General features: G+C 43.4%; 1 pseudogene; it reads right to left on the reverse strand.

Moving 5' to 3' along the window:
- LOC122423132 overlaps window positions 1–14,831 on the reverse strand; it is a 92,784-nt pseudogene extending 77,953 nt beyond the window's left edge.
- Between the last annotated feature and the right edge of the window lie 332 nt (window positions 14,832–15,163).

A 15,163-nucleotide genomic window follows, 5' to 3' on the forward strand; every position in this document is an offset into this window, starting at 1 on the left:
TCTAACACTGATCTCAGCTTTTTCTGAATTCCCACAGTATTTAAAAACTATACCAATCATTTGGTACTTAATTACATCTTGCCCTGAAATATTGATGGTGCCAGTTACCCATTTCTAAATATTCTTAAGTAGAATGTAGGCCCAATTAATTCAGACATCTTTCATATATTTCTTGTGTTGGTACCAAATCAATTCAATGTGTTTAATTAGGACAAATGCTGCTTTGATACATACAGGGCAACATTATGAGGATGCTGTGATCCTAAGCTGGCAATACAGAAATTTCAAATACCTAGCGTCTGCTTACCTTTTTCACTATTGGCTTCAGGGGAATGAAACCAGTTATCCCCTTTACATCAACAATTACCATGTTGGAAACCGGACAGCTCCCTGTGTGGCTACAGACGTCAGAAAGGGAAGAAACAGGCCTCATTATATTTGAATCTTGTCCTTCTTCAAGGTCCAACATAAGCCCTGGCATCTTTTTGTTTTTTAAATTTATTTATTTTTGGCTGTACTGGGTCTTCGTTGCTGCTCAGGCTTTTTTCTAGTTGTGGTGAGCAGGGACTGCTCTCTAATTGTGGTACATGAGCTTCTCATTGTTGGGCAGCACAGGCCCTATGGCCCATGTGCTTAGTAGTTGTGGCTCCTTGACTTTAGAGCACAGGCTTCAATAGTTGCAGTGCATGGGCTTAGTGGAATATGGGATCTTCCTGGATTAGGGATCGAACCCATGTCTCCTGCATTGGCAGATGGATTTGTTACCACTGAGCCACCAGGGAAGGCCAAGCCCTGGCATCTTTAAGCAGTTTTTCTAACGACTGCCTTGTCCTCTCAGTGATCTTTCCATACCTAGAAATATATAGACTTCATAGTCAATGTGGAGGAGGGCATGGCAACCCGCTCCAGTATTATTGCCTGGAGAATCCCATGGACAGAGGAGCCTGGTGGGCTAGAGTCCATGGCGTAGCAAAGAGTTGGACACTACTGAAGTGACTGAGAAGCATGCACATGGTCAATATGAGTAGTTCTGAAAGGTGACCGTATCAGCAGCAGAGTTCATCAAAAAAGTAGAGGGCTAAGCACAACTCCAGAAATACTGAGTTCAATTTTGGAGGGTAGGACCAATATGTATTTTTAAACAAATTCTACAAAGGAAAATAACCAGGTTTTAGAATCTCTATTATAGGCTGCTTCTTTGTAACTTACACATTTAGGATTAATATCCTTTTTTCCTTATATAAAGTTATTTCACAACTAGATTATAACATTCCTTTAGGTCAGAGACCCAGTTTGTATTTATATTCACTGTAGTTACTTGACTGTGTTTTTTATTTTTGCTAAATTAACATATCTTGCTTTCATGAAATACATTTAATTTGCCTATTGATGATAAACCAAATTGCAAATATTTTTTCTTTTCATCTGAGACCCACAAGATTTGTCATTATAATCAGTCACTTGTTCTATTCCAAGTAAAGCTTTTGAAGAGTGTTCTTGAATCGTGAATTCTTTCTTTCTAGAAATATGAAATTTTAAAAGACTAGAAAGTCTTTCCTTTAGAGATAAAGAAGAAAGATCCCATGTTAAAGTATTATTAGAAGGAATTATTTATTCTTCAATAATAGTGGTGGGTAGTGAAAGAATCCTGGAGGCAGACAAACTGAACTCATGATGCTACAAATTCTTCATTTTCCATGTTGGTTAAGACATTATTTTTTTCATTGCCAAGACAAAAATTCAGTAAAGAGGATAACTTTAGTTCTTCTTGACTGTACATACTCAAAAGTCCTGTGCGTGCTTAGTTGCTCAGTCATGTCTGTCTCTGCGATCCCATGGACTGTAGCCCACCAGGCTCCTCTGCCCAAGGGGATTCTCCAGGCAAGAATATTGGAGTGGTTGCCATGCCCTTCTCCTCAAGAGTCCTAGGTAGCTAATATTTTCAGAACTAGAAAACAGAAACAGGTATTCTTGCCTAACTTCCAGTGACATTTGGAAGCTTTTGTGGGCTTTGTGTCTATCACAAGTTTGAGGTATGTTTGTACACGTAGACTGAAGGCAGATTTCTTCTTCTCCAAGAAAACATTGTACTTCAGAGCTGTCTGTGAAACGTGATGAACGAAAATAGTTTCCAGTCCACAGGATCCTTCAGTCTTGTCATAATTTCATCTCTCCTGATTTGTGCTTTTACTCCCCAGGTAGGAATATTAATCAACAGTATCCATTTTCAGATGGAGGGATTACAGCTGAATCTCTCAGTCTCTCCTCAAGAACCTTACCTGAATGGACACACATCCTTCCCTGACACGTCTACCTTGTACTCCCCAGGGCTGCCTGGTAACCAGACCTGCTGTAGTAATAGGAGGTTGCTGTTGTCCACTTGGAATTTTGTGGAAAATGTCCCTGAGGACCGGATGGTCATGTGTGCAGCCTTCTCAGTCCTGGCAAAGGTGGCCGCTCTGTATCTAGAACAGAGTGTATCTTAACCACTTCACCTAGAACAAAGTTTGGAGAGTCACCACTGTGTCCTGAAAGAGATATGTGAGAAAGTCAACCTTTGGGGCCTTGAATTCTCCCCAAATTCCCATTTTTAGTATTACCAAGGTGCCATGGAGTTTTCTCCCTCATTATTTGAACTCTGGTATCTTAGTTCCAAGACTGATTTCAATTTTTGATATCTCTTGGGATCCAAATTTTACATAACTTCTGTATACAGTTTGCACTAGAGCCAGTGAGTTCTCTCATAGCAAGTAGGAGATTCATACATGAAACAGGCTCACTGCCTGGCACTTGCTATTCCTGTTTCTCTGCCTCTGACACACACCGTCTTTTCCACAAAACTACAGCCTTGCTTCTCTCATCACCAAACTTCTTTTGAGGTGCCTTTGAGAGATACCAGGGCAATCAACACAGTTAGTTGTCTCTGATCTGCACACAGTTCAGATAAAAGGAAAAATTTTTCAATTCTTGTCTTTCCCACAGTTTATTTCTCTATTGATACCATTCTAATAGAATACACTTCATGCCCCAGGAGGTCTTTTAGAACTCCTTCTTATTTATTATTAAAAATGAGTCTTGATACTATCTTTTGGACAATGGAACTGAAAAAAAGAGAAAACAAACATGTAAAAGGTGTTTTAATGTCATAGGAAGATTATCCATTTCAGAGGGAAAAAGAGAATGAAGTGAGTTACAAACCAGGTTGGCACAAGTCATTAAGATTTGGCTTCTTTGTATTTTATTTCTCTTTTAGAACAGTCTACCATTTCTCTAAACTTCTCTGAAGAGAAGTTCTGTAATGTATAATCAGAATATTGAGAATGGAAATTGCAAGGTATTATGTTAGACATGTTTTTTAAAAATAATATTTTGTAGGGCTGGATGTAGCCGTCGGACTAAAGTTAATGGTTTATAGTCTTGATTGATCCCAAATGTAGAGAATGGAGTTGCTATTACTTTTAAGAAAATCCAAGGAAGATCTGTGGCGTAATAAGAGATGCTTATCTCTGCCCCAAGATCTCCATACAAGAACTTCTAGGACCCTTGAAGTCTCTGGAGTGAAAAGAGTCTTTTTGTATGCTAAAAAGGTGACTAGCTGGAGGGGTATGGTTGCCAGAGGAACTAGTCACATGATTAGAGGATTGGAACTTTTAGGCTCAACCTCCCCTCCTACTACCCACCCCTAGAGAGTGGAGAGAGGCTCAGGGTTGAGTTAATCACCAGTGGTTAATGATTTAAATCAGCCATGCGTCTGTAATGGGCTTCCAGAGGATCCCATGGACAGAGGACCCTGGCAAGTTACCGTCCATAGCTTAGCAAAGAGTCAGACGCGACTGAAGCAACTTAGCACGCAAGCCCGCGTGATGGGACTGCTACAAAAATCCTAAAGAAAGGGATTCAGAGAACTTCCAGGTTGGTGACCACCGGGAGGTGCGGGGGTGGGGGTTGGGGGGTAGGGTAGTATGCCAGGGGAGGGTTTGTAAGCACTGCACCCTTCATACAAGCCCCACCCTGGTCATCTCCTACGTTTGGATGTTCCTGCTTGCTTTCCTGAGTTCTGTGAGCCATGCCAGCAAATTATCAAGGAGGGGGTCGTGGGAACCCCTAAAGCATGGCTGAAGTACCAGAGGCCTGGACTAGCGACTGGCATCGGAAGTAAGGGGCAGTTTTGTGGGGGCGGAGCCATTAACCTGTGAGGTGTGTGCTTCTCCAGGTGGTCACTGCCGGAAGTGTTGAGGGAGAGGAAGACGATCTTCCCTTTAGGATATAATATTTGGAAGTAAAATTGGGAGAGTGTCAAGAAAGGAGGAAAAGAGATGGCAGCTAGTGCACTGAGAACAGAAAGACTTGGGGGAGCCCCTCTTGTTCGTCCATCACGTTTTAGGCCATCCACCCCATGGTTCAGTTCAGGGGTCGGCTTCTGGGATTCTAGGCGTACCAGAATTTCTGTCATTGTCCATAAACTAAGGTTTTGGTTTCTGATCGTGTGGTACAAAGTGAGCTTTAAAGAGAACTCTAGTTCGCTAGTACATGGATTAAGACGTCAGAGATTATTATGGGAACTGTTTTAGACTCTTCTCCTTATTTCCTGCAGACCCAAAATCATAACAGATATCCTCTCCCTCATTTCCCTTCCTCGGTCCCTTTTGCTTCCTCTCGTCGCCAGGCGTCTATCTCTTGTTCAAGCCTCCGTGCTGCACCGTAACCCAAAGGGGTTACGGATCTGGGTGCAGGAGAAGCCCCCCCGCCCCCCGACCCCCGGGAATTCTGCTGTTTTGAGATCCACTTCACGATGCCCATGGCGGAGGTGAGGTCCTCGAGGTCCGGGCAGGCTGGACCGTGAGGTAAATGAGGAGCGCTTGGGGGTCATCTGCACCTCCGCAGACGGAGCCCGGGGTCGGTAAACACCCTCGGCGGGCGCCCTGGGTTTCTGAGGTTGCTCCCAGTGAACCCCATTGCTTAAGGATAAGAATAGGGAAAAAACGAAAGCGACTGGTATTTAATGTAGGACAATGTCTTTATGTTTAGAAATAGATAAATATAGCAAAAGCTGAAGTTTTTTTTTTTATTACAGTCTTGCTATCCCTGGGCTTGTTATTTATAAATAAAAGACCGAACTTGCAATGGTCTAGTGTGGTCCAGGGGAACATTGTAGACAGGAATTTATATGAAGTGAACGACTTTCTCAAGTGTTGTTCCTGTAGAGTTGGGGTGAAAAAAGGCTGGACATGATTTCCTTACTGGTTAGTTCCTTCGCTTGCAGTCTAAAATGATTTGGTCATGGTTTAGGCTTTTTTTTTTTTTAAATGAGATATAAAACCTTCCAATTTATTTCAGAGAGTTGTACTGGAAACAGTAACATGGAAGGTGTTGTTGTGGATGATGTTGTCTTTGCTACAGCGCTTCCACCCACCCTGATATACATTTGTGTAAAGAAATGTGGTAGGAAATGGCAACCCGCTCCAGGATTCTTGCCTGGAAAATTCCATAGACAAAGGTGCCTGGCAGGTTAGAGTCCATAGGGGTCAAAAAGAGTTGGACATGACTGAGCACACACATACCAAAAAGAAAAGTATAAATGTTAACTATGTTTGTATTTATATATAAATAAAGATTGGAACTCCCCCCTCCCCTGCCCTAACTCACTCTTTGCTATTATATTTATCTATCTTGTTCTCTCTGATACAAAAAATTGCAGGGAAGGTTTGGGTATAAAAGGAACATGAATCCCTTAATGAGTTGTTTTTGTTCATTTGGTCAGTGGTGTCCACTTTGTGGTGTCTGACTCTTTGTGACCCCATGGACTGCAGCCCTCCAGGCTTCCCTGTCCTTCGCTATCTCCTGGAGTTTGCTCAAACTCATGTCCATTGAGTCGATGATGCCAACTTAATGAGTTAGTCTACATCATAATGTCTGCATTTGTGGGAGGTTGTTTTCAGGAATTCTGCATTCTTCTCCTTTTCTTTCTACCCACTGGAAGGGGGTGGGTAGAACAGCTTGATGGGTGCTTTCATCTATTTTGTAACTCTCTCATCAAGTGATTTCAGTATCTCTGTCCTTTTGGCCTGGTCACTGGGCAGGGCAAAAGCATAGGCCAGCAGTGCACTGGTATGGAAGTGGCTGCCTTGGGCCTCTTCTGGTGTTCTCCTCCAGGCTGACTCCAGGCAGCCCAGCGCCTTGTTGACAACAGGGTGTTGTAAAAGGAGAGTGGTAGTCTTCTGAGTTTTGTGCAGAGGGGTCCTGGCACATCTGTGTGTACCAGTGATTCTCAAATAAAAAACTTAGGTCAAATGGATCTATCTATCCACTGACCATATTTTTAGAAATCACTATTTTTTTTTTTTTTTGATTATCAAAAACACACTACGTAATAGAAATCAGTCTTTAAAAAATTACTTTCTAAAAACAAAACAAAACAAAAAAATTACTTTCTAACTAAAATGAATTGATACGGGCTAGGCTAGAAGCTGTGTGTTTTAGGATTGGCTTTGGCACATAGTCCGGGTCTCTATTGGACAAGTGAATCCTTCTTGATGAATTAGTTGGTGTCTCTATCATTTTGGCAGATGTCTCAGCATTGCACAGGTGGAGAGCTGTCACTGGGCTTTGAGAGGAGTGTCATTAGAACCGCAGGGCAGTGGTTTCATGGAGGTCCGGGAGGCTGAGGAGGTGATGGGTACCTACGGTGACCAGGAGAGGCATCTCCAGAAGGGCAATGATGATGTTGGCAGAGAGGGTCAATTCATCGTCCACCCCACCCTGCAGGTACACGGATCAGACAGAGATCATTTCCACTTCAGAAAACCCTTTAGAGATGTCTCCTCTCCTCGTGGTCAGTCATTTCTTTTGCATAGTTCCTGGGGAGTTCTCATCTACATCTCTTCCACGAGCACAAAGGGTGACTCTAAATTGAGATTCCATTCCTTTTAACTCAGGGGTATGTGGGTTCACTCCCCCTCCCTAGTGTGTTAGCCGCTCAGTCATTTCTGACTCTTCATGACCCCTTGGAATGTAGCCCACCCAGCTCCTCTGTCCATGGAATTCTCCAGGCAGGAATATTGGAGTGGGTTGCCATACCGTTCTCCAGGGAATCGAACCCGGGTCTCCTGCATTGCAGGCAGATTCTTTACCATCTGAGCCACCAGGGAAGCCCTTCCTTCCTAAGCGCTTCCCGTACTTTCCAGTCCTTTCCTTTAGGCATTCCTTTGTGCCTTCTTCTTATGTGCCTTCACCCTTGGACAGACTGCCATGGACCAGTGAAATCAGGAGCTTCAGACAAGCTGACAAAAGTCATCCCCTTGATGGCACTGTTGAGCGGTGACCCGGAACTCCTGAAGCAGCTGTTCTGCTTCTCTGAGAGCCAGGTGAGGGCTTTGGTAACGTGGGGGGCATCGATGAAAGTGAAGGCTCGTGCCTGGAGGAAGAAGGTCTTGAGAACAAAAGCTGTGAGCCTGGGGGGAAGGAAGAGTGGGCTGGTGAGCACCTTTGATGCACAGGCTTCCTGGGTCCCCTCCAGACTCAGCCATCAGTATGCAGGGTTCCGAGTGTTTTGAGTTGGGGATTCTCTAGTTGTTCCTCCAGGACTAAATGGTTTTAAGGGGTTCTTACTTCCTTGTCCACTTTCTCATTGCTTCAAGGATGCAGGCTTCATGTTCCTTATTTAGGTGGTTGACTCAGACATTTGTACTCAGGCTAGGTTTTCTCCCTTTCTCTGTTTTTCTACTGCGGAGGAGGCAAACCTTCTCTTTGGCAGCCCCCGCTGTATGGACTAACTTCTTGGTGATGTCTATTATTTCAAAAAATGAAATACCTTCCCCCTGAGCCTCCTTCCCTCTCTTTCCACCAACCTCATTTTCATTAATTACTTCTTGTTTGCCTGTGTGTTTTGTCTCAGAGGGGTGGTGCTTTTTGATACAGGGTGCAGAATGGCAGCCGCTTTTCGAGTTTCAGTTGCTAGCATCACTGGAAACTGAAAACTAACTTAAGGTGGCCAGTTTTTTTTTTTCGCTTATCATGGTCTTAGACATGAGAAAGAACATCTTGCTTACTGTGTTGAATCAAAAATGCATTTTGGAGTCAGGACAGGTAAACCTTGAGATGAGTCTCAACTCTGCCACTTATTATCTGTTCTGCCAAGAAACATTTACCTGACAACACTGGATATAAATTTCTATCTTCTGGATGAATCTAGAGCTTGTCACACCAAGTGAAGTAAGTCAGAAAGTGACAAACAAATATCGTATATTAACCCATATATGTGGAATCTAGAAAAATAGTACTGATGAACCTATTTACAGGAAAGGAATGAAGACAGAGATACAGAGAATGGAAAGGGGACACAGAAGGGGAAGGGGAGGGTGGGATAAACTGGGAGATTAGGATTGACATATTTACACTGTGGTGGTTTAATCACTAAGTCATGTCTGACTCTTTCGACCCCATGGACTGTAACCTGCTAGGCTGCTCTGTTCATGGGATTCTCCAGGCAAGAATACTGGAGTGGGTTGCCATTTCCTTCTCCAAGGGATTTTCCAGACCCAGGAATCGAACCCAGGTCTCCTGCATTGCAGGCAAATTCTTTACTGACTGAGCTACCAGGGAAGGCCATATATACACTACCACGTGTAAAAGAGATGGCTAGTGGGAAGCCACTGTATAGCACAGGGAGCTCAGCTCGGTGCTCTGCAACGACCTACAGGGGCGGGATGAGGGGTGGGTGGGAGGGAGACCCAAGAGGGAGGGGATATATGTGTACATACAGCTGATTCATATTGTTGTACAGGAGAAATCAACACAACATTGTAAAGCAATTGGACTCCAATTAAAAAATTCCTACCTTTATAAATGGAAGTTCATATTATCCAAGTTGTAGGGTTTCCATGAGGAGTAAAGGTGGCTATGCTTGCACAAAGTCTGTCCTGTAGGACCTTTTCTTACCAAGTGTTGCCTTCCTTCTTGCCACCTTGGTCCCCAAAGGCACTATAGGAGCCATCACTGTGTTTGTAGTTCAGCTGCCTCTGATAACCTGGATGGAAGGTTTCAGGTGGCCTGTGATGTAGCAGTGGGACATTGGAAAAAGAGGATTCCTAAATGGGCAAGCTGATGCCGGAGAAGCCAGCGGCCCCTGATGTGCCCTGGCCTCTCAGACACAAAGGACCCACCAATAGCATTGCTCTTCATGCCTGTGGATGTCACACTTATTTGTGGAGAGAACACCTACAATGATAAAGTGCAGTTTCTGTGCTATACTCAGCAGCATTGAGATAGCTGACGGCCTGGGATCTGACCTCCTGTGTCAGTTGTTGGGTTTCATTCAGATATTTTAGTACATAGATATTAGGAGCAAGCAGGACCATGTTCTGTTTGCCACAGCCATAGGGCATCTGAGGAGGTTTTTGTGTATTTTTTATGGCAGAACCTAGGATGTCATTTGGAAGTGAAAGATGAGGTGTTGGAACACAGAATGATAACCTGAATGGAGGATCAGAGATGCTGGAACCCAAGTAGAAACTGAGGACAAAAACAGAAATATGAGAAAGAAGTTGAAAAGCTGAAGTGTAGTTAAAACTATATTTGGAAAAAAAGTAGAGGGGAATGGCAGTGGTTGTTATCTCAGGTTCTCCAGGGGCCAAGTGACTCACCCAAAACAGAGAAAGAGGCTCTGGCCGATTCTTTCACTACCTTTGGTGGGAGCTTCAGGGACAACTTTTCAGACACCCCGACATCTAGATATACAAACGGATCACATGCAAAAAGGATTGTGTATGATGTGTACTTTTCTGAAAAGCTCTTGGATAAGTGGTTTGGGGAATGCATCTTATACTTGAACTTGTTACTTCCTCAGAAAATGTTTGTCGTTCACTTGTGTCCAACTCTTTGCGACTCCATGGACTGTAGCCCAACAGTCTCCTCTGTCCGTGGAATTCTCCAAGTGAGAATACTGGAGTGGGTTGCCATTTCCTTCTGCAGGAAAAACAATTATACTGCAATAAAAATTAATTTAAAAATACTTGTTTTACCTGAAGACTACAGGTAGCCAATATTGTTACCATTCTCTGGACTCTGTAGAGCTGTCAAGCAACTCAGGCTTACTCATCTCAACTAAAAGCAGTTTGTCAACGGTGTCTTTCCTCCCAATTTCAGGAACTGTAGCCACCTGAGTACCACAGAGCTCCGAGGAGTGCACTATTTCTTCACTCACTGAGAAATTCACATTCCCTGAAAGAAAGAGTGTGTTGATCTGAGCTTAGAGGTCCCAGGGACCTCTGCACATCATGTCCAATCTAGTGTTCTTGAAATCCCCAGAAAACAGTGTCCTAAGTTTTGTGAGCAATTCAAAAGCTTTTGTTGTTGTTCAGTTGCTCAATTGTGTCCAATTCCTTGTGACCCCATGGACTGCAGCACTCCAGGCTTCCCTGTCCTTCACTATATCACAGAGCTTTCTCAAACTAATGTCCATTGAGTCAGTGATGCCATCCAACCATCTCGTCCTCTGTCGTCACTTTCTCCTCCTGCCTTCTATCTTTCCCAGCATCAGAGTCTTTTCCAAAGATAAAAGCTTGCCCCTGATTTTAAGGAGCTGGCAAGTTCAGGGGTGTGTACAGCATCCACTGAAGTCTTTGGCTTGTGGGGTCCAAAGAGTCAAACCCACTTTGAGGAACCTTCTTATTTTCACCATCTTTGAGTGGAGCGGTCTCTTCAGAGAACTCTCACTCACCTAGAGATTTGGCAGTAACCAACCAGGATACCAATTGCCTCCCGTCTGCTCAGAGGCAGGAGGAATATTGGTCTTTCTCCACAGGACAGCCGTGAAGTCAGGAGAGGCTTCCAGCTGCACAGCCACCTGTAGCCCCTCAGGGGGCAAAGCGACACCAGAGAGAGATGTTTAGAAAGGTAATAAGATGACACATGGGATGGGCAAGGGAGAGAGCCTGGAGTGAATCTGAGGTGTTAAAAAGAGACAGATGGACTTCAAAGAGTAGCATTGACATAAACAGACTGCATATATAAGATGAATTAAAAGCTTTGCCTACAAAGGTCTGTATAGTCAAAGCTATGGTTTTTCCAGTAGTCATGTACGGATGTGACAGTTGGACCATAAAGAAGGCTTGGCACCAAAGGATTGATGCTTTTGAATTGTGATGCTGGAGAAGACTCTTGAGAGTCCCCTGGACTGCAAAGAGATTAGACCAGTCAATCCTAGAGTAAATTAATCCTGAATATTTTACTGGAAGGACTGATGCTGAAGCTGAAGCTCCAATACCTCGGCTACCTGATGCGAAGAGCCTACTCATTTGAAAAGACCGTGATGCTAGGAAAGATTGAAGGCAGGAGGAGAAGAGGATGACAGAGAATGATATGGTTGGATGGCCTCCCCCACTCAATGGATATGATTTTGAGCAAACTCTGGGGTGTGGTGAAGGACAGGGAAGCCTGGTGGGCTGCAGTCCATGGGGTCACAAAGAGTCAGACACAATTGAGCGACTCAACGACTAAATGGGAAGCTGCTGCATAGCACAGGGAGTTCATCTCAGTGCTCTGTGTTGGCCTAGAGGGGTGGGATTGTGGGTGGGATGGGGTGGAGGCTCAAGAGGAGGGGATATATATGAACATAGAACTGACCGAGGGCAGGAGGAGAAGGGGGCGACAGAGGATGAGATGGTTGGATGACATCACCGGCTCAGTGGACATGACTTCACTGACTCTCCAGGAGATAATGAAGGACAGGGAAGCCTGGTGTGCTGCAGTCCATGGGGTTGCAAAGAGTCAGACACGACTTAGCAACTGAACAACAACATATTTACATTAAAAGTTTGTATCAACTTCATATAGAACATATATATTTGTAAATATGTTTAATATAATATGTATTATGTTTATTAATTTTTTGTACCAGTAATGGAGGAACAAGGAAAGTGAAAATAGCATGTTGTCCTGAGGAAATTTAGGTACTGACTTTGACTCGTGAGAATTCTCCCAGCTAAATTTGTAGCGAGCGTCCATTTGGAGCTCCCTCTTTCAATTTTTTCCTTCCTTCATTTTAAAAAAAATACACACACTCATCTGCTTATTCAATTAAAAACATTTATGCAGTAAACTTTATGCATATAAGCACTTCTATGATATAAGTGCCTCCTATCCTTAATATGGTTTTGGTTGCAGGACATAAACGACGCCAGAAAGAAGAATTACATTACATATGGTTAAATGCAATGTGTGTTAGAAGAAAGGTACAAAGTAAGTCATAGGAATTTAGAGGAAGACTTAGAAAATCCAAATAATGGGATTGAACAGTGCTGACTCATGTCATTTTTGGACCCTCGGTCTAGGTAATAATAAAATATTTTTTGTAAGCTTGAGAAATGAAAGAAGATCTAGAGTGTGTAAGATATAGTTTCACAGACAATGTTTTATATATTTTTGTAAAAAAATTCTACTTATGCCCCTTAGGACCCTAGGACCAGATTATTAGTGATGTGGTAATATATGTAATTATATTTATGTATATATGTAATCCTATCACTTCATGACAAATAGATGGGGAAACAGTGGAAACAGTGGCTGACTTTATTTTTCTGGGCTCCAAAATCACTGCAGATGGTGATTGCAGCCATGAAATTAAAAGACACTCTTTGGAAGGAAAGTTAATATCAACCCAGACAGCATATTGAAAAGCAGAGACATTAGTTTGTCAACAAAAGTCCGCCTGGTCAAGGCTATGGTTTTTCCAGTGGTCATGTATGGATGTGAGAGTTGGACTATAAAGAAAGCTGAGTGCCGAAGAATTGATGCTTTTGAACTGTGGTGTCGGAGAAGACTCTTGAGAGAGTCCCTGGGACTGCAAGGAGATCCAACTAGTCCATTCTAAAGGAAATCAGTCCTGAATATTCATTGGAAGGACTGATGCTGAAGCTGAAATTCCAATACTTTGGCCACCTGATGTGAAGAGTTAACTCATTGAAAAGACCCTGATGCTGGGAAAGATTGAGGGCAGGAGGAGAAGGGGACGACAGAGGATGAGATGGTTGCATGGCATCACCGAATCAATGGACATGGGTTTGGGTGGACTCTGGGAGTTGGTGATGGACGCCTGGCGTGCTGCAGTTCATGGGGTCACAAAGAGTGGGACACGAATGAGCGACTGAACTGAACTGAATATATGTAATTGGAGTCACGGTTTACTTCAGTGATCTGTAAGAGATGTTATGGGCAAAAAGCAATTTAAATTCATGCTTAATTTGGGAATGTCCTTACCTGAATGTACTTGGGAAGTTAGTTTAACACAGTGGTCTTGAGTGTCAAGGCTTCTCTCCGGATCACAAGAGTAGGGCATCGTGACCCCCAAGAAGAAGTGCTGGAAGGCTTGGAGAGAGGCAGTCGAGAGAGACACCAAGTCCAGTGTCACTGGGCAGACACAGGACCCCTGCCTTCCACTCAGTGATGGTATCAGGGACTGTTACTCACTCCTACTTCAGTTACACCCAAGGAGCTGCAGAGGACAGCCATGTGATGAACAAAAAGCAAGCAAGTGAGCTGGTTATTTCTAAGATGGTAACTGGGCTTCCCAGGTGGCCAAGTGATAAAGAATCCAATTGAGTGACTGAGCATTCATGCACAAGATGGTAACTGATGAGTGTGACCCAATATCATACGTTTGAGTCCTCTTAAAAGAGTTAGGGGCTTCCCAGGTGGCTTAGCTGGCAAAGAATCCTCCTGCAAGTGGAAGATCTGGGTTTGATCCCTGAGTTGGGATGATCCCCTGGAGAAGGGAAAGGCTACCCACTCCAGTATTCTGGACTGTATAGTCCATGGGGTCTCAAAGAGTCAGACATGACTGAGCAATTTCATTTTTCACTTTCAAAAGAATTATAGAAATTAACAGTATAATCAAGGCCCAAGATGGAAAAATAAAAGGCATTTCAGTGATTCAACTTCCCCCAACATGGTCATGCCTCCCACAAGTCTGTACAACCATTAGAAATCTGACTATAGGGATAGTCTCCCTTGTTGGTCCAGTGTTAAGACTTTGAGCTCCCAATGCAGGGGCCCCAGGTTTGATCCCTGGTTAGGGAACTAGATCTTGTATGCCACAACTAAGACCTGGGGCAGCCAAATTTTAAAAAAAAACATGTGACTATAGACTTGAAATTGTCATTGAGCTTCCCTCTCTAAAATACTATGTGACAACTTTATAATTCTAAAAGTGGTTTATTCCCCTTGCTTATTGGATTGCTTCAGGTTTGCTGTTCAATATGGCATCCGTGCTTGGTGTTAAACATTAGAAAACTTGCTTATAATTGGCTTCCCTGATAGCTCCTTTGGTAAAGAATCTGCCTGCAATGCAGGAGACCCTAGTTCGATTCCTGGGTCAAGAAGATCTTCTGGAGAAGGGATTTGCCACCCACTCCTGTATTCCTGGGTTTCCCTTGTGGCTCAGCTGATAAAGACTGCCTGCAATGCGGGAGACCTGGCTTCAATCCCTGGGTTGGGAAGATATCCTGGAGAAGAGAAAGGCTACGCACTCCAGTATTCTGGCCTGGAGAATTCCATAATTAGTCACCTCTTTTATTTTCTAGACGTGCCAGGAATACATACATATCTACAATTGATGAATTGGTATAGTTAGACCAGAGTTTTGTAAATTAGCCTAGTCCTGTTTTGAAATGACAGATAATTAGAGAAATGGTTGGAAATAATGAAGTCATGTTTTTACATCCAAAGCAAATGTGGTTGAGTGGAAGTTACTTTATTACCACCAAGTCCCAGATCTAGGCTTCAGGGAAATAGCTTCTCACGGTCTTAGTGATTGGCTTTGAATGGATCTCCCCCATTACCACAGTATCTTCCTCAGTGGCAAGGGCCACTTTGAATATTACAGTGGGAAGAAGAATATGCTGCTTTGAAAAAGTTATTTCCATACAATGTGACATATATGAATAATGCAGCTAAATATCTAGTTCTTCTGCTAAAATTAAAATGTTAAAACAGTTGCACTGGAAACCATGTTCAGCCACTCATTTTCTGAATGGATAGAATCTTTGTCAAAAGTAGAAATGACTGGACTTCTCTGGTGGCACAGTGGATAGGAATCCGCCTGCCAGTGCAGGGGACATGGGTTCTGAGATCCCTGGTTTGGGAAGATTCCACATGCGAAGGGGCAACT

The sequence above is a fragment of the Cervus canadensis genome, chromosome 21, assembly GCF_019320065.1.
Source record: "Cervus canadensis isolate Bull #8, Minnesota chromosome 21, ASM1932006v1, whole genome shotgun sequence".
Classification (NCBI taxonomy): domain Eukaryota; kingdom Metazoa; phylum Chordata; class Mammalia; order Artiodactyla; family Cervidae; genus Cervus; species Cervus canadensis.